At 38.7% G+C, this 18,685-nt stretch overlaps 1 long non-coding RNA gene across 1 annotated transcript in view; it reads left to right on the plus strand.

Annotated features, from left to right (window-relative positions):
* The window catches only part of LOC107514616, a 120,888-nt gene extending 102,208 nt beyond the window's left edge, over window positions 1-18,680 (plus strand). The window contains exons 7-8 of the long non-coding RNA XR_004953409.1: window positions 8,084-8,565; window positions 13,966-18,680. This is a non-coding gene — a long non-coding RNA (uncharacterized LOC107514616). The remainder of the gene's footprint in view (window positions 1-8,083; window positions 8,566-13,965) is intronic.
* The last annotated feature ends 5 nt before the right edge of the window (window positions 18,681-18,685 follow it).

The raw sequence follows: 18,685 nt of genomic DNA on the forward strand, positions 1-18,685 counted from the left end.
CTAGGCTAAGCCACCATCTCACACAGACTATTTTGTTGGCTTCCCTGCTGGCTGACACTCACGTCTCCTCCAATCAGTTTTGCTCACAACGAAAAAAGTGATCTTTACATGGCATAAATTGTTGACAGCTGCATTTTCTTAAAGTTCATAAGCAGATTTTATACCCTACTGCAAAATGGCTACTCTGGGTTGCCACGAGTTTGGGCTGATCTATGAACATGTTGCATTTCTATTAAAACCTTTTTAATGGGTTCCTATTGCATAAGAGTAAAATCTAAACTCCTTACAGTAGTGTTATGCACTGAAGAGTTGTGTCTTTCCAAAATTTATGGTGGAATCCTAACCCCTTGTGTGATGGTATCAGGAGGTGGGGGGCTTTGGAAATGATTAGGTCATGAGGGTGGAGCCCTCATGAGTGGGATTAGTGCCCTTATTAAAGGGACCCCAGAGAACTTCCCTGTCCCCTTCTGCCATGTGAAGACAGAAGGAGAAGATGACCATTTATGAACCAGGAAGTGGACCCTCACTAGACACCGAATCTTCTGGCACCTTGATCTTGGACTTCCTAGCCTCCAGAACTGTGGGAAATACGTGCTGATGTTTAAGTCACCCAGTCAATGGATTCTGTTAGGGCAGTCCAGAGGGACCAAGACAGATGGCCCGCCGAGACCCTATGTGATCTGGCCCTGACCTATCTGACAAAATTCCCGCATCTCCTGCCCCCTCGCCCTTTCTCACTTCTCTCCAGCCACCCTGACCTTTCGACTCCTCAAATGCCTCAAGCTTTTCCCAGTCTCAGAGACTTTATACATGCTTTTCTTCTACAGAGAATTCCCTTTTTCTGCTTTTTATGTAGCTGACTCTCAATTCTCAGTTTAAATGCCATTCCCTCAGAGAGGTCTTTCCTGCCCACCAGTTCCGGGTCAGCTCTCCTCTAAAATGTATCATGCGTCCCTCTACCCTATTTGTTTCCTTTGAAGCACTTGTGTATTTTGCTTATTTGTCTATTGGCTGCCCCTTCCACTAGACTACCTTAATGCTACCTCAATGATGGGAATCTTACTTGTTTTATTATAAAAAGAGATTAGTATAATGCCTCTCACATACTAGTCCTTCAATAAATATTCATAGGATGAGTGAAGAAATGAATAAATAAATGAGCTGAGGGCAATTAGAGGTGAAGTTTTCTACAAAATTTTTGGCAAATGAATGAAACTAGTCAACTGCTTTTTTCTGAAAACAATGGTGAGTGGCTGTAGTTTGCTCCTTGAAGACTTGATACTCGTTAGGGAAGAAACGATCTTACAGCAATATGTTCATGTCTAGAGAATATTAAAAGTTTTAGAATGTAGCTTTTCAAAATGCCGAGTGCTTATTGTTATTAATGTTTTTAATGTTTTCAAATGATTTAGGCTGAAATTCTCATTATTTACTCACAAAATACTGGCATGGCCTCAAGGAACACAGTCAAGCTTTACAAAAGAAGACAGGGAAGTCAGCACACAGGGACTGGAGAGGCCGTCCGTGCAGGTCTCTGCAGGCATGAGACTGAAAAACATCATGGCAAGGTGACTCTAGAAAGTTACCCACCGTCGTGGGTTGGAACAAAATGACTTGAACTCTGAGAGTACATAATTCAGTGAGTCTCGACATATTCAGTGAGTTGACATGGCCCCCTGGACTTCCATGCCACTCTCTCTGTTCCAACCTAATTTCTTCTCAAGTCTTCAATATTATCTGGAGTTATTCAGGATAATTACCGATGCAAGGATAATGTAAAACCCTTGGCAATTAAAACAACAACAACGACAACAACAAAACTTGTATTGCAATCTGCCAAGGAACAGCCTCTGCCCTGCTGGTTCCTTTGAGTGACATTTCAAAGCTGATTACTTAGGCCCATTCAGACAGATATCCCCCTGCGATCAACATCCGTCTCGGGTTTGCCTCAATAGGGATTTTGCCTTAATAAGAAATATAGAATTGGGTTCTTAGTGATAATTATAATAATAATTTTCAAAGGACAAGTCTTTCCCTTAATAAATAATCCTTCTCGAAGAGCAAGCATCCTTGAATCTTATCTCTGCAGTTTTTCAAACGAACATTTTAAAAAATCAATTTTGATACTTGAGACTTATGCAAGGATAAGTGGAACTAACTCAGAAATGACAGATTCTGCTTTTATGTAGATATGGATGTGCATCTAATGCCAACAGTAGGGGGAAATAAGCACATTTTTAAATTAAGTTCTCTTAATCTTCCAATGCCAAAGATAACCTCAAACTTATATTAAATAAAATATCCCACCTTTGTCCTAAATTCATTAAAACCAACAGAGGCTACCATATCAACAAACTGGTAACATTACGGTTTAACACGAGACAGGTGGTGTTTGGATGGCTTGCGGTGATTTAGCACTTCTGATTTCCATCCACCATCCCCAAATCCACCATCAATAATATATTATTAAACACAGTATTTCCTAGGCTATAGCTTTAAGTCTCCTGCCTTCCCTTAAGTTCACACATCTCTGCCTCTAAGCTGCTTATATATGGGAATTCAGCCACTGAAGACAGCAATATAGTAAGGTGGCTAAAACTAGGCAAAGGTTCTGACAAAGTAAAATAAGTGGCTGGGAGGCACTGAGAGTCTGTACAGGATTCTCCTGACACTATTTCTGTAACATCACAGTGCAAGGCAGATGGCTGAATGTCACTGTTACAAAGAGCACTGGATAATGAGTTGAGAAAAAATGGATCTATTTGGCCATGCCACTATTAACTGCAGATTCTCACCCAAGGCTTCAGTTTCCTCATTTTAAAATCAAATGTATTGTATTTCTGCTTCTGGGAAGATAGAGTCGACATTATATCCTTATTTGCCCTGTTAAATACAATTTTAAAACCCTGGACATTCTATATAAAACAGCATGAGACACTGGTAATTGGAGAGAAGAATGCAGATCAACGAGAAACTTGGGGAGAGGAGAAAAGAGAAAAGAGAGAGTGGTGAGTTCCCTAAGTTTTGTTAGCCTCATATATCTCAGACTTGGAGTTGAAGAAGCCAACGATATGCCAGCGAGAGCAAGGAAAAAACCACAACAAAGACCTCTTCTCTCTAGGAAAAGGATCAGAAAAAATACAGCCCAACAAGGCAGAAGACTTTTACACAATAAAAGCCAAGTACCAAAGACAAACTGTGGCTATGCAGATATCAAAAGATAGTAAGGGAATACTAAAAACAGCCCTACAAACATAAATTTTAGAAGAAATGGACCAATTCCTCAAAAATAATGAATTACCACAGTTCATCCAGTATTAAATAGATAATTTGAACAGCCTTATGACTATTAAGGAAATTGAATTCATAATCCTAAAAAACTATCCAATCCCAGATGGTTCTACTAGACAATTGTACCAGATGTTTAAAGAATTAACACCAAAAAAAAGAAAGAAAAGAAAGAAAGAAAGAAAAGAAAAGAAAAGAAAAAAACCACCAATCCCATACATATTCTCTTCTAGAAAATAAGTCAAAAAACAATTCCAAATTTATTCTATGAATCTAGTATTACTGTGGTACGACAACCAGACAAAAACAGTAGAAAACAAGAAATCTGTACCCCAATATCCATAATGAATATATACAAAATGTTTAAAGAATATTAGCAAATAGAATTCAGCAATATATAAAAAATAATTATATACCATGAGTAAGTAGGATTTATTCTGTGGATTCAGGACAGGTTCAATATTTGAAAATTATTTAATGTAATCAATTCTGTGTAATCCTCTATATTAAAAAAAAAAAAAAAAAAAACAAGAAAAAACAAGATCAAATCAATTCATGCAGAGTAATTATTTTTTCAACACTCATTTAGAAAAATCAAAATAAAGGGAAATTTGCACAACTTGTTAAAGAACATCTACAAAAAAAACCCTGCAACTAACATTGCACTTAACATACATTACAAAGATGTCTGCATTCACCACTGTTATTCAACATAGTGCTGAAATTTCTAGCCAGTGCAATAAGGCAAGGAAATGCAATAAAAGGCATACAGATCAGGGGGGAAAAAAAAAAGAAAGAAAATAGAACTGACACAATTACAGGAGACAGGATTGCCTATTTAGAAAATTTCAAATTATACTAAACAATTTCCTAGAACTAATAAGTGAATTCAGCGATTTGGCAAGATACGATCTGCCTACAACAATTGATTATGTTTCTATATACTAGCAATAAATATATGGATACTGAAATTAAAAACACAATACCTGTACAATATCTTAGAAAGAAAACTACTTAGGTGTAATTCTAACAAGATATGTACAATATTTGTATGCTAAAAGTACACAATGCTAATGTAATTCATTCATGGATTAGAAGAGTTGACATCATAAAGATATCAGTTCTAAAATTGACATATAGGTTGGACAAATCTATCAAAATGTCAACAAGATTTTATATATATTATTATTCTAAATTTTATATGGAATGATAAAGGAATTAGAATAGCTAAAATCATTTTGTAAAAGAAGAATGAAGTGGGAGGAATCAGTCTACTCTGTTTCAAGACTTAGATAGCTACATTAGTCGAAACTCTATGATATTGATGGAGGGATAGACAAACAGATCAATGAAACAGGATAGGGAAGCCAGAAAGAGATCTCCACAAATATGCTCCATAGACTTTTGAAAAAGGTGTAAAGACCATTCAGTGGAAGAAAGATAGTACATTCAACAATAATGCTATAAAAATCAGATATCTGTAGGTTAAAAAAAAGACTGCTGCCCTAGCCTCACACCTCATTAAAAAACTAACTCAAAATGGATGACAGACTTATATGTAAAACTATAAAACTCTGAAGAAAAAAAAAAAAAAAACATTGAAAATCTTTGACAACCGGAGCTAGGAAAAGACTTCTTTGATTTGATACCAAAAGCATGATCCACAAATGGAAAAACTGATATACTGGGCTTTATCAGAATTTTTAAATGTTTGCTTTGTGAAAGACCATGTGAAGAAGATGAAAGGACTAATTACAGGCTGGCAGCAAATATTTGCGAATCATTTACCCAACAAAGGGCTACCGCCATGAATGTGTGTTGTTCCTTGAAATCTTAGTGAAGTTACTGTAATTGGCAAGACTTTTAAAAACAAAGCATCTCCGTGAATCAAACCTCTACCATCTTCAGCTACATTTGAAGACATGCATCACTCAATCTGGGGCAAAATTTTATTAAATTTGTTGATACATTTTAGAAACTGTTTTGCATATTCTTGCATAATAACAGAGGCAAAAAGTCACATGTGGGGGAATGACTTAGTCTTTTTACTGGAGTGAAAAATGACTGGCAGACTATGTGAAAAACAATATGGCAGCCAATCACATGGAATACCGAACAGTGATTCGAGGAACCCCTCTTCTGGGTCCCAGGGTTGTCCTCATTCAGCCGAGACTTGGGAATAATACTCAAGAGATTTCAATAAGCCTGATAGTGGCTTACATCACTTTTGCTCATATTCCATTGTCCTGAACTCAAAACTTGACTGCAGCTAACAGACTGAGGCGGCAAAATGTCAACTACCAAAAGTTTAAAAAGCCGAGTTTGGAGTCTGTCTCTGTTGAGTAAGACTGGAGGCTGAGAAGTTGGCCAAGGAACTACTGTGTGTCATTATACTTGGTGGTTGAACTGTGTGCATGTTAGCTTTTTTGAAAATAATTTCAAAAAAGAATTTTTAAAAATAATAAAAGCATACAATAAATGGACATCTAGTCAGGCAGTTAATACTGACAACCAATCTGTTTGGGGTATATGAATTTCTTTTTTAAAGTTTTTTTTTGAGGATATACCAGGGCTTAGACCTATTTGAAATGTAGATAAAGACACGAACAGTAAAATAATGCCTAAGGTCAGCTGATGTTTTATTTAAAATATATATAAATGGCTCTCTACTAAATTCCTATAAAAATAATGACAACACGAATAGATATTAAGGTGTATTATGAAGACTAAATATTAAAATATATGAATCTAGATGGGTTTACTGTCTTTTAAAATTAAACCGTAAACTAGTATATAAATACCATTTCTGAATGCTTAATTGATATCTAATAATATTCTCTAGAATGTAGGGAATTAATCTAATTAACTTTGCTAGGCTGACAACAAAAAGCACAGAAAACAAGAAATGCAGACCATATAACAGATGACTGTTCTTATTACCTCTGGAAATAGTAATTCCCAGGGAAGATAAAACATTCATCATACTGTTGTAAAGTGAATGAAAGCTGCAATTTAAAATTCTAAATCCTGATAACATGACTGTATGAGAGGGGGGAAAGTGAAATTTACAAGGAACAATTAGAAAAATTATAAATACTTAGGTTTTCTAAAATTATTTTATAATGTATTTGATCACTGAGCTATTAAGATTTTTCTCTCATAAAATTATAATAAATTCCAGGCAGGCTGAAAATCCTATCAGCAGGAAGCATGTGTCTTTTTTTAATGCGATGTGGCTTTAAAATGAGCAATTCCCAATTATTAACCTTAAAACAACTTAACAGACAGAAATAGAGATAAATGCTTTGTTTTTCTGGAGCTCCAAACCAAGCATTTTCAGCCTCTCCTCCTTCCTTCATAGGAAGCAATTAAATCTTTGCATAGAAGATTTACAAGTCTTTGGAAAAGCAAAATCATTAGAACAAAACAGTGTGGCCATTTGAAAAGAGTATCAGGGAAGGTAATAACAATTGAACTTTGAATTATTAAAGCAATAAATTTTTTAATCAATTCGGGAAGTATGATAAGTATCAGAAATCTTTGCTTGGTATTAAATGATTTTTCTCTCCTAAGACAAGCATTTTCAGACTGACCTCTTAAGGTTTCTTTAAGACCTAACCCAATTATTATTTTTTTCCTGAGACTTCCTAAAGAAATAAAAAAAATCTATGTAGTATTCATTTCATTTTGTATAATTCTTATGGAAGTTAGCTGTCGCGCAAGTTTTACGATATTTATAAACACTTTTCCTTTTTAACCTGACGTAATGTCTGGAGTTGCTAGAAGCAATAACACCACCATTTATTGCTCGAAGTAGAGTTAAGGTTAATACATGGTGATGTTGGGCAGGTTGTAGTTGATGATCTCACGTCCGGACAGTCTCATCAACAAAAGAATGAATAAGGTGCTTAACAGGTCCTGATTTAAAGTAAGCATACTTGAGATTGCAAACAGGATCTGAGAAACCGAGACTGGAATTTGTTTCAAATCTTCTGGGAAACTCTTTTAGCTCAAGAGAGTGCAAACACCATAAAAAAAAAATCTTTTGGTTGTCAAACAGCTGAATGCTGACGAATGGGCACCTGAAGTGCTCACTCCAGCAGATTTGCTGGATATGGTGCTGTTTTGGGAGTCAGCATAATGTTGTGTGCTCAGACCCACCTAAGTCCGCGGAGAGGCTGTAGCCCAAAGATGTGGGCAGCGAAACCAGTTCAGAAACCCACGGCTGTGAGACATCACCATTCAGCAATACTCCAAAATATTTTCAAGGGGGTGGAACCATTTATTTGTTATTTTCAACAAAATAAATGAAAATCCTTATAATACTGCCTCTTTCCTTGATCTGACCTGCTGCAGTCTAAATGTTTGTGTTCCCTCCAAATTCGTACTTTGAAATCCTAACCTGTAAGGGTGACAGTATTAAGAAGTGGGGGACTTCAGGAGGTGTTTAGGTCTTGAGGATGGAGCTCCTTGAGGACACAGTGAGAAGGCGCTGGCTATCAACGAGGAAGAGGGCCTGACTGGAACATGGCTATGCTGGTCCCTTAATCTCGGGCTTCCGGCCTCCAGAATTGAAAGAAATGAATGTCCATCATTTATAACGTACCCAATCTGTGGTAGTTTGTAATAGCAGCCCAAATGGACTAAGACATGACCCTTAAAATCCTGACGGGGTTACCGATGTAGCCCACAGCTCCTTCTGTCTTGTCCATGACTTCTCAAAGTTGAGCATGAGCTTTTGCCAAGCTAATCTTCCTTTAAAATATATTCTCACTATTTCCTTGTCTTTTCACAGCTTCTGTGCTTCAGTGAGATTGGCCCATGTGGACGACTGCTTGCAAAAACAGCCACGGCCCGGGGTCCACAACCTTTGTAATAGGACTTTGCACTTCTTCCCATTAAAAGGTAGAGCCTAATACCCTATCACTTTAACCTGACTTTGTGATATGCATGGACCAATAAATAGCATGTGGCAAACATGACTGTGTGCCAGGTTCAGGTCTAGGCTTCAAGAGGCCTTGGCATCCTGCTCTTCTTGCTCTCTTGTACCCCTGCCATGTGAGGAGAACAAGCACAGACTAGCCAGCTGGAGCATGAGAATACGTGGGGACTAACTGAGGTACATCAGCCAACAGCCAGCCAGCAAGCCTCACATCACATGTGAATTACACTAGACCGGCCAGTCCGCCAGCTGACCTTCTTGCTGACTGCAGCCCAAACACCAGCAAACCCAGTCGAGATTCGCTGAGCCTGGCCCAGATCAGCAGACCCACCCAGGTAACCTTAGAATAATAGGCAATAGCAAATAGCTTTTGTTCTAAGTTGGGAAGTGATTTGTTGCATAGCAATAACTAAAACAGTCCATGCTTATTCCCACCTCTATGTTTATATCCTTGTTTATTCTTTCCAGGATGCCTCTTCCTCTTTCCTCTACCTTTATCTATTTACATTTAAGACCCAAGTCAAGTGCTGTCTCACAAAGCCTTCTTCGACCACTTCAATCCATATAAATACTATCTCCCTGGTTTACTAAACAACATTTTTACTTTTCTCTGTAATATTTCATGTATCCTGTATTAGATTATACCAATTGTGAGTTACCTCAGTGCTAACAGACAGCTACCTCACTGCGTTAAATAAAATTTACTGGCTGAAAGCAAACAGATTTGATATTCTTCCCCACCCATCCAAACAGTGGCCTGGTTTGAGCATCAGTGCCAACTCCCTCAGTGGACTGGTCTTGGAACTGATTGACAAGGCAAAAATGTCCCCATTGAAGGTCTTAATGAAAAGAATCCATTGCTATATAAAGTTTACTTACACTATCAATTTCTTTTAAATAAAAGAACTGTGTTGAGATATATCTATCTATCTATCTATCTATCTATCTATCTATCTATCTATCTATCTATCTTAAGAGAATCCTCCCTTTTAAGGGCTGTTTTTGTCCCTGCTTACTAAAGATGCACTTTATATTCCTTTTCCTTGACAGTACAGGAAATTGTGCATGTCTCAGGTTACATAATTCCGAGCTTATTTCTGAGATGCTTTGTCTATTCTAGACTGTCATAAGGTCGGTTTGCTCTCTATGTGCATCAGGTAAAATAAGAAATATGCACATACATACTAGTTTAAAAACTATGATGAATTTCTATATTCAGTGTTATCCATGATCACCTCATGTTCTCGCGTCACTTTTTTTCAGAATGTTTGATATACATGATACTGCAAATGTTACAGCACTGGAGTTTCAGTGCAATAAAAAATTATGGCATATTTACCACTATGGATTCATTCATCAACTCAGGGCAAGTCTATCAATTAGACTGAGTAATCTAACTACTTAACAGTTTCTTTTAAGTGTACTTTTTCTTCTATCAGCTTTTCCTTAGAAATCAAGAAATGTGTGCTCATTACTAAAAAACTTGCCTCGATGAAAACTGTTAGGTTAAGATTAGTATTAAATAATGATGGTATTTAATATTATACACAGGCCACTGAAGAGGCAAATTTAAACCAGTTTACAACTTGGCTCATGCAGAAATAGTTATCAGAAATAGTACTGATTAGGACAAGTAAGAGCAGCTCTTCCTTATTTAACACTTACCGAGTTTTTGCCGTGTCCAAACTTTAGCTTTAGAACTTTAACTTTAGGATCTGAGTTAATTCTTAGAACATTCGTGTAAAACATGCATTAGTCTTAGCTTCGTTTTTTCATATAAGGAAACTGAGGTTCTGAGAAATTAAGTAAACTTGTCCATAATCACATAGACGATGAACTATATTTTTAATATTACATGCCTCCCAGGTTACTCTTTGTTTTCCAGAAGTCCAGTTCTGTCTCTAAGAATCCTCTTGAGATCATGCTAATGCAAAACTTCTCTCTGTTTTCACACCATGCCACCATGGTCTAGCTAACTGATACCTTCTTTCACACAACCAGCCTGGAGAGCTGGGCATACTGAATGCATAGTTTCTTCACATATACAGTTTTAACGCTTTTATTTTGATTTAAAACCTGCTAAACTCATTAGTGCTAAATTATTACATGTTTGAGTGTTAAATCTGTGAAAAATATTGATTTTAAAAAAGCTAACCAAAAAAGGAATTGCTTAATCCAAAGGAAGCAGTTACGTAGTAGAATTTCAGACAGCTGTGAGGATGTTTAGTTGAGACAGTCATTCTCATTCACATTAGAATCACTTGTAGAGCTTTTTTTAAAAAAATTCTTACCCAGAAATTCCCAGCGATCAGATTCAATAGCTTTGTGTGAAAGATACTGGGTATCGTTGTGGTTTATGAAAGTTGCCGCTATAATGTTAATGGTCAACCAGGGTAGAAAACCAATACTTTGTTTAAGAACGTCACAAAATACCTACATATCTAAAATTGGGTGTGGCCTTGCTTTCCCTCAGATGTGTCAGTCTGTGGCACTGAGCTTACTCTTCAAATGAAACACAAATTTCTCACCAATGTGCCAGTAGGTGCACATCAAGATTTAAAAATTTTTTTCTATGAAAGTACTAGAAAAAAATGGGGAGAAATGTTTGTAACTGTGAAGTGTGAAATGCCTGAGTTAGATATAAGTCCCAGAAGCTAAAACAAAAAAGAAATTGATAAATTGGGCTACGAGATGATCAATTATTTTTGTGCATCCCGAATTACCATAAAGTCAAAAAAAAAAAAAAAAGCCTCCAACTGAGAAAAGCTACTAGCCATATTTTGACAAATTGATCATTTCTTAAAATCTAAGGGGTTTAAAAGAGCTAAGAGGAAGCAGTAACAGCCCAATATCGATGAGCACATCTAGCAACCAAACCATGGTATCTAAATACCATCTTCCATTAACAGGAACTAGGCCTCTTAGAGAAATGGTTGGTTCCAGTGTACATCAGCAAAAGAAAAAGATCAGCCCGGAACATATTGCTGTGCGAGAAAGTAACAAAATACTAAAAGACTGACGGTGGCATGTCAAAAGACGTAGGAACCAGCTTTAAGAGGATCCCACTGGCTAAATCTGGGGCAATTTGTGTTATCAAAATAAATACAGTAATTTATAAATATAACAGTTCGTTTTCTGTATTAAAAATAAATATAATAGTATATAAAATAGGATTTTGCAACTCCATACTGATGTAAAAACAAACCAACCTAGGAGGAACAGGATATTTACATGGTGCTAAAGTATCTCTTCACAAAATACTTACTAATTAAAAAGGGAATTGTAACCTTACAGAGAAGGCCGCAGACACCACTTTAGTCAGGTGATCTAAGTTAACATTATCAGTAATGATATAAATCAAAATCACATTCCATCTGATAAGATGCAATAAAAGCACAGCATCTCTTTTGTGGCATTTCTGCCAAAGACGCAGAACACGAATCTAATAATGAGGAAACAAAATGGAAGGGCATTTTGTTTTTCTCCTAAAAAACAAAAAAAACAAAACTGGGCTGTAATCTTCATAAGTGTCATGATCATGAAAGTCAGGGAATGACCCAGGAATTGTTCTAAACTGAGGGAAACCAAAGATACGCAATAACTAAATGCAACACTTGATTCCAAAGCAGATCCTCTTTCTATAGAGAATATCAGTGAGACAGTTGGCAAAACCTGAATGGGTCTGAGGATTAGATGTCATAAAATATCAATTTTAATTTCCCGACTCGGGTACTTGTCTTGTTATGTAGGAATACGCCTCTGCACTAAAGTATTTGGAGTTTATGGGATATCAGGTCAGCAACTTACTCTCTAATGGTTCAGAAAAAAAATGTTTGTATTTTACTATTTTTCTGTAAGTTTGAAATTCTAAATACACACACACACACACACACACACACACACACACACACACACTAAAAGCTCAATGAGCTAGAAATGTGCATCTATATATTTGCCCCTAAGGAAAAGTAAGAATAATAACAACCCTCCAGATATTGTATATGGTTAAACTGCATGAGAATTTTCTGGATGAGTATCAACAATCCTACCCTGAGTTCCCAACGCTGGTCTTAGCTTGTCTTCTGACATTTAGGACTGCTGGGAGTAGAGAGACTTTTGGCAAAGGAAATGACTTTTATTTCCTTCTGAAAATTCAGTGGAAGAAGGAAGGAATAAGTACAGAGAAAGATATATAAATAAATAAAGCCCAAATTTCTGTAGTGGGTCTTTGGCAAATTTGAACACTTAACTACTGTTAAAAAAAAATTTTTTTTTAAGTGCAGACATTTATAAAATTTCAACAAATAGTTCACGGGTACAATTTTTTTTTCAGAAGTACACAAAGTTTTTTATAGAAGGCTACCTCTTCTCAGAGATAAGAAAAAACATACTGTTCATTGAATTGGGCCTTAAAGAGCCCTCTGGAGATCATCTAACCCAAATACCTCCTGCTGGATTTTCACCCCCATCCATTTTGCTCAACCCTGGTGGGTATAGAGAACAGATAGAAATCATCCTCTGATCCCATGAGCTCCAGGGTCTACAGATGGAGAGCCTGCTCCCTGTGCAGGCCTGTGCAGGCTGCAGCCATGCCATGCCTGATTCCCTGCGGATTGCCCCCAGCTGATCTCCATGCTGATGTTTTGTGGTTCACAAGCTCCACAGGCAACAAACTCTTCAAGACAGCGATGCTGACCTCCGGGCTGCTGGTGGTAATTCTCCTGAGTTGTGTCGCTTGTGGACCAAGCTAAATGTGAAAGGGTGGAAACCGCTTTTCATTATGCTCCGAGGATATTTATGGGACAGAGAATGGTCATATTTCACCGCTTCACAGAATATAATCATCTTTGAAACAAGATTGCTTTTTAAAATCACCTGTCCAGCTTCTTTTCCCAGACTTCATCTACCCTGCAGGAGGGACATAAATTCAGTCTCATGTCCCCCGTCCCTTGCCCCCTCCTCCTATAAGATGGATTAACCAACCATCGAGTGTATGGACTGAATTGCCCCTTTATTTATTTATTTATTTATTTATTTTTTGCTGTCACCTGATCTGACAGGAAAGGGCCTGATGTGGGGAGCGCCACACGGGGAGGGAAGCCATAGACCGAGGTAATACTAAAAACAGAGAGGTAACTGGGGAAATCTGTCCCTGGGAACTTTGAGCTCAAATGTTTTACACCTGAAACAAACCACAGGCAATCAATGAATCTTCATGAAAACACAGCGTGGGAGGAGACTTTATAGTCTCTTGTTCCGGCCGAATTCCTGTTCACTGTGGATATTCTCTGAAGGTCTTGAGCTGTAATCCACACTCTACATTTACAAAAGTGTTTTTCTTTCCTCCTTCGATCCCAGGGAAGCAGGTTTGTGTAGTCTGGCCTGGTCCCTGTGACTTACTGTGTCCTTACCCTCTGCCTGGATAGGAACCTTCAGACTCTATGTTTCCTAAGCCTCTCATCCCCCCTTTGAATTAGAAGCTGTTATTTTTCACATTTCTTAGATGATTCTTAGAGAGGTTAAGTGACTTATCCAGAGCCACATAGCCTACAAGGGGCAGAGGATTTGAAGCCAGGCAGTCTGATTCTGACAAATTATATAAGTAATCTCATTTAAAAAAAATATTTATACTATTTGATGCATACGAAAGAACATATATAACGTATTTATAAAGTTCTGGTTATCTTTTGCATAATAAACCACTAAGGACAGTACTTTATTATTGTCTGTCACAGTTCTCAGGATTGATTCAGCTCGGCAGGGCAGTTCCCCCTTGGGATTTCTTATGTAGTTGCAGTCAGACGGTGGCCAGGCTGGAGTCGTCTGCAGCTCACCTGTGCTGGACTCCTTTGATGGCTTCTTCACGCGTATATCCGGCAACTCAGCTGGGATAGCTGGTAAGACCTCTCCCCGTCTCCTTGCAGCCTCTCCATGTGGCCAACTTTGGTTTTCTCATGGTGCGGTGGTCTCGGGGTGGTTGGACTTCCTACATGGTGGCTTGCTTCCCGATGAGCATCTGTTCTAAGAGTCCAAGGAGGAAGATACGTGTCTTCTTATAATTTAGGTGTAGAAATCACAGGGTGTCACTTCCGCTGCACCCTCTTGATTATACCCCCAGGTTCAGTGTGGGAGGGGACTACACAGGAGCGTGAATAGCGGGGAGCCTGGTGCGCTGGGGGACCGTCCTTGTAGAACACTTACCAAAAGTAAGTTATGACGTGTAATCCAAACACCGACAGTCATCAATCCGCCATGCAACTAGAGAAGTAGAACACCACCATTGATGCTGTTTGTGTATTTCTTCCTGACCATTTCCCTTGTCCTGTGCAAGTGGTAAATGCTATCCTGAACTGTGTGTTTTTATGCTCTTGCTTTGTTGAACAACAGTGTGTGTATGCTAAGTGCTTAATTCTCCTCATTTTGAAACTATTTGAATAGTATCACGTAGTATTTAGTCTTCCATTACTTGCTTTTTAGCTCTCAAGACTCTATTTGTAAGACTCAGCTATTCAGCAGCATATAGACTTGACCCACTTTCACTGTTGTAGATTACTTTGTTGCGTTAAGATACCGCAATCTACCCATTCTCCTTGTAATGGATATTTAGGGTGTTTCCACTTTTTGCTACTGTTCACATCACAGCTACGTTCAAAACACCGACAGTCATCTAATATCTGAGAGTTTTTCTCAGAGATACGCCCAGGAGGGGATGCTAGGTCATGGGTCACAGGGAAAATAATCTTTACATCTGTCTCTCTGTCTCTAGGCTCACACTCTTCTAGCCCATTCTCTATACTCTTTGTGGAAGGATCTTTTTAAAATACAAATCTTATATATCCTCTTACTTTGGGGCCTTCAGTGGCTCCCCAGTGACTGTACCCATTGTTCGCAAACTTTCATGTACATTAGAAGTACCTGATGGTCTTGAGAAAAACATTGCTGTCCTGGTCCCACCACTGGGGATTCCAATGCCATCATGAAGGGCAGGCATGTGTTTTAACAAGCTCCCCAAATAATTCTGTTGAATATCAAAATTTGAGAATCGCTGGATATGTGATAAACTCCCAACTCCTTACTTTAATGTAAAAAGTCTTTCACGATTTGTTGTTTCCTGCCTGAAATTCCAACTTCATCTTGACAAGCCCCAACTTGTCAAGCCCCCTCAAAGCCAGCAAGACTGAAGCCTTGAAATTCCTCAAATGCCTCTTCCTGTTCTCATCTCCATAACATTTGTTTCTTATATTTACACCTATAGTTTTTTAGCGTGGTTATTTTTTACTGTCAGTCTCTCTTACTAAGAGAAAGATTTTGGAAGTCAAGAAATCTTTCCTATTGCCAGTGTATCACCAACATTTTGCAAGATATCTAGTTGCTTAAGGAATATTTATCAAATTCATTGATTTTCCCAAGATCACAAAACCAGTTAATGGTGCATCCAGGATGAGAACCTAGAGTTCTTTGTTTTTAGTTTAGTGATCTCTCTACATCATGCTCTCGGTCTTAATGATTAAACATCACGTTATCATAGAGTTCCTTGGATCTGCACTAAAAAGAGAAGAGTGACCTTATTCCACATTTCTAGGAAAAGAGGAGAAATTCACTCCTGAAGGATTACATTGAAAAGAGAGTAGAAACATATATAAATCCTCACACCTTAACTTCTTCCCCAAAAGACTAGGTTGCGATTCTCCAAAGCATGGAACAGTTCGATTCTACTCACTTTGGTAAATATCTTAACTTTGAAAATCTACCATTGTTTTTAAAGGTTGCCTTTAGAAAAGTCACATCTATTTATTTTATCACTCACCCTGTTTCTATTTGTTATAACCTAATTTACCTTCGTTTGCCTTAACTATTACTTGCAGTTGTTTCCATTGTCTTAGTAAAAACTGAGGCAGACTGTGAGCAATCCACACGAAACTACCCTTACGCTGCCATGCCTGTTGGGGAGATGTTTTTGGAGGTTCCTCCATAAAGCAGAATGTGAATGGAGTCTTTTTCTTGTTGTGTTCTGGATTTGGCTCCTCTAGCTCTGGAATTCTCTCAAAATGCTTTCTCAATCAGACTTCCCAGCTCTTCCACAACGTAGTGTTTTCATGCTTTGAATTTCTACTCTTAGTAGAAAAGCCACGCTGTGTGCAACTTTAAAGAAAATATAAACAACGAAAAGTTTTATCTGGAAAATCAATTAAGAATTATTGGTTAAGTGAGGTTAATTCCACGTTGAAATAAGCCAAGATATTTCCCTTTAGCAACAGATCTTATTTTACTAATATGAATTCTTGCCCTGACGGCGAGCCACAGGAGACAATTTGAGACAAGAATAATTAATGAAAAGACACATTTCATGAAGCAGATGACATTGACAGAGTAAGAAATAAGCAAAGCAGAAAGCAGAGGAGAATTCATGATCTAAAAATGAGGCACTAAAAAAATTTAGTCCTTTCAAGTGGGCATACGTATTTTCCTCTGATGCACAGAAATGCAGAAGGCAATTCAACCCTTTAGAGGTCTGTTTTTCATCAGCTTTCATCTGAAAATTGAGACGAGTGTTTGGAGTACTGTCGCTGATAAGGAGGAAAGTGAGGGTTGGAAGCACACTCCAACAGAATGTGGTTCCTCACACCCTGAGCGATTAAACGCTCACTGCATTTTTTAAAGGCACATTCCACCACTCACACCGTTTCAGAAATCAGTACACCACACACAATACTTTCATAAGAGCAAGGGCTGTTGTGACCGTGGAATAGCAAAGCACAAACGGTGCACATATCCCCAGTTTCATCTTCAGTTCCTCTTATTTGTTTGCTAGACACTGTTTTCTCTGCCACCGACAGAGTTTACCATCTCTGGCTGTCGCGTAATGACACAGAAGCAGAAAGCCTTTATTATGGAGTTAGTACTTCAGGAAGATACCAACATAGCTGGCTATAGGACTTCTTTCTGTTTCGTTTTATTGTTATTCTTGCTCTGGGGTAAATGCTATTTCCTTGATCTGAGGATTCTAAGGAATCCTAGGTCAGCAGGTTGTTGGTAATTGAAAGGTCAAATTCATAGGCCAGTTGTATGGTTGAGATGCGGCCCAGTGAGACCTAAACTATTATTGACATTTGCCTCCCAGAAGAGGAGGAGACATCCCATAAGCCAACCTCTCATTGCATTTCTAAAACCTCAGGATCCAGGCAAGAGGTAAACTGATAAGGAGTGACACTTCCCCATTTGGCCTGGGCTCAGCTTGTGGAAAATCTGACCATTTTATTCAGTGCCTCTCAGTTTTAGGAGGACGAGACTTCATGATCCACAGCTGAAAAACAAACTCTCGCTTAACCATTGGGCTTTAGTTTCCCCTTCGCATTAGCAGAATGTGGGAAATCTTTTTAGAGTTGTACCTTTTTGGTGTCTGTGCTAAATGTGCCTGTGAGGCAAAGAATTATAGTTAATGAAATCATTTAAACATTACTCAGCACCCACTTTGTGGCAGATACTGCGAGGCACTGGAGACACAAAGAGGAACAAAACATAATTATGCCAGGCCTCAAGCAGTCAAGGTCTCGTTAGGGAGACAGATCTGTGAACACCTAATACGATATAATGACATAATGTGGCCGAGGCTGTAAGTGGGCCTACGCAGGGAGCCGTAGGAGCAGAGAGGAGGGTGAACTCATTCTCCTGGGTGTCCAGGAAAAAAGGGGTCTGGGCCCCTGTGACAGCAGAAATGATGTATTTATCAGCTGAGCTGGAGGGCTCCAGGTAGAGAAGGCATAGAAATCCATTCCAGAAAAGAGGAACTGGCAAAAGCCAAGTCCGGTTGAGTGTTTGAAAATGTGTGTAGGAGATAACTAGTATGGAAAGTTTGCTGTCATGTGACCTGAGCTGATACAGGGGAAATCTTGGAGGAAAAAAAAAAAAAACTAATCCCACTTCTAACAGTGGCGTACAGAGAAAAACGGATGAAATCATTAATGTTGTTGCTTTGAAGGGGAACGGAGGTGGAGACAGCTCAGAGAGGCAACAGGCAGCCTGGGAGGAAGGGAGGGAGGAGTGCAGGAGAAGGCCAGAGCCCTTCCTCCTTCTGCTGTTTCTATGTCCTTATGTCTATCTGCTGTATTCTTTTTCATTTTCACACAGTGCCCTGGCCGTCAACGTAGTCTCTTAAGCAGCACCGAATCCCTTGCACTCAAGGATGTGTCTGGGCCCTGTCATGTGCCAGGGGTGGTGGTGTCTAAAACCCAGGAAGCTAGAGGGCCCCTCAGGAGAACAAAAATAGGGGAGACAAACACCGCCTCTGTAGAATTGGGAGTCTACAGGCGACCGACTTTCGGAGGGGACTTGAGCCCTTGACAGCAGTAAAACTGGGGAGAAGCAAAGGCCTGTTCTCTGAACGACCTGGGACACTCGGCCAGGGTTGTCACTGATGACGGGAGTGGTGACTGAGGACAGAGCGTTTCCAGTCTC

This window comes from Rousettus aegyptiacus, unplaced genomic scaffold, assembly GCF_014176215.1.
Source record: "Rousettus aegyptiacus isolate mRouAeg1 unplaced genomic scaffold, mRouAeg1.p scaffold_m13_p_11, whole genome shotgun sequence".
In the NCBI taxonomy this organism is placed as follows: domain Eukaryota; kingdom Metazoa; phylum Chordata; class Mammalia; order Chiroptera; family Pteropodidae; genus Rousettus; species Rousettus aegyptiacus.